Source organism: Monoraphidium neglectum (genome assembly GCF_000611645.1).
Source record: "Monoraphidium neglectum strain SAG 48.87 unplaced genomic scaffold scaffold01160, whole genome shotgun sequence".
In the NCBI taxonomy this organism is placed as follows: domain Eukaryota; kingdom Viridiplantae; phylum Chlorophyta; class Chlorophyceae; order Sphaeropleales; family Selenastraceae; genus Monoraphidium; species Monoraphidium neglectum.
The window spans coordinates 1-1,926 of NW_014012468.1; positions in this window are offsets into that span (position 1 = coordinate 1).

The window sequence follows — 1,926 nt, forward strand, 5'->3', positions numbered from 1 at the left end:
GGTGTACGCCTCCCAGCTCGAGTCCACCGCCTACCAGTTCCCCCTGTTTGACGCCAAGCTGCTGCAGGAGGGCGGCCGGGTCTTGGTGGAGGTGCCGCTCGACGGCACGCAGGTGGGCAGCGGCGCGGCCGCGCGAGGCTGCGGACGGCCGCGCGCTGCGCGAGGCCGTCGCCGCGGCCCGGGCGTCGCCTCCAGGCGCTCGCAGGCGGGCCCTTGGCGCGGAGAGGGGCGTGGTGTACGGGCGCGGCGCCGTGACGCGGGGGAGCCCTCGCTGGTCTTCGCAGCGCCCTTCCGGTGCCGATCCAGCTTCTCTCCAGCAGTTTGCCCCAACCCCCCCCCCTTCTCCAACATGCCTACACCCTCAACATGCCTACACCCTCTGACTGCTTAGTACGACCTCGCTACGGGGGCCGTGGTCAAGTGGTGCCCTTCCGAGGGCAACGTGCTGCGCGGCTTCCTGGGGGCCCTCAAGAGCAAGCAGCCCGCGATCCCCCTCAAGGTGTGCGGCGGCGCGCGCCTGTGGTGGCGCAAGGGGTAGCGGAGGGTTAGCAGGGAGCGTGATGTGAGGCGGGCAGGCCGGGAGCCCGTCTGTCGATGATGGTTTGGGCCGCAAATGGTGACCGTCGAGACGCTTTGCGGCAGCTGCAGCAGCTAAACCCACCTGCTTGAATTGGGCCGGCAAGCAGGGTGAGGTTGCTGCCCTGCCTGTCACTTGTACATGTGTGACGTGCAAAACCCCCCCTCCCCGCACACACAACAGCAAACATGCCCACTCGTCCTCACTCGCACTCACTGCGCACGCGCCCGGCCACGTGCCTGGCCGACGCACGTGGTTCCTCAGGTGTACCCCGTGAGGGTGGCGACCGACGGCGCGGTCTCTGTGAAGCTTCTGTGATCAGTTCCCGAGCGCTGGACGAGAGGCCGCTCCGGCTGGGGCTCAGAAGCGGCTGGCTGCGGCCGCCTCTGCTTTTGATGCAGAAGCTTGCAATCGGCTCCACGTAGATTGCCTGTGCCTGCGGGGTTCCTGGACTCTTTCCATATATGCATCGTTACTGTGATGGACAGCGGATGAAGGGGAACACGCGTATAGAACCCACAGAAAGATTCCCTGCCGTGCCCGCGGCGGCGGCACTGGATCGGTGCGTGCGAGTTGCGTGCGCCCCATCAATTGCTTCCGCATACACGTCTGCAGCACCAAGAACTCAAGCGGGATGGATGAAGCAGTGAACACATGTAAAATTTTCATAATTCCAGCTTCAAGTGGCGGTGGCCCGTCTGCCTGGGGCCGACACACGGGCAAGCGCAGCTGGCAGATAGCAACTGCCACCACTTTTCCGCTTCCGATTGCCGGGGCGCGCAGGCCCATCGGCCCTCAGACAATGTGTGATAGACATAGTTGCGTGTTAGACACTCGTTTTATTTCAATCACTTCTTAGCTGGCGCCCGGCCTCGCGAGCTCATACCGCTCGCCCGTGCCTCCTCGCCACGCCGCTCGTTTCGGGCTCGAGGGTAGTCAACACTTCTTAAACTAGCTTAACAACACATTTAGGTGAGGATCTGGCAGCAACAATGCCACTTGAGGCTGTCCTGGCGAGCGCAGGCCCCGCGAGTGCCCTGCGGGGTGACATGCGTTCGCTGCAGGGGCGGTCAGGGACGTTCATGCAGCGCAAATGTGATCATTACACACTGTCTGAGCAAGGGCCCAGCGGGGCGGCGCACTGCGGCGTGGCCGCCGCGGGGAGGGGCGGGGGGTCTCGCCGGCAGATGTGTGATTCCTCCGACCAGGCACTTACCGCACCAATGCACCCCCCCTCCCCGTTGCTGCCTCCTCCCCGGAACAGGCAAACCACTGCTCATCCTCCGCCTCCTCCCCGTACCGACCCCCAAAGCTGGATCCCGTAGCCACCGCCGGCGCCGGCGAGGCGG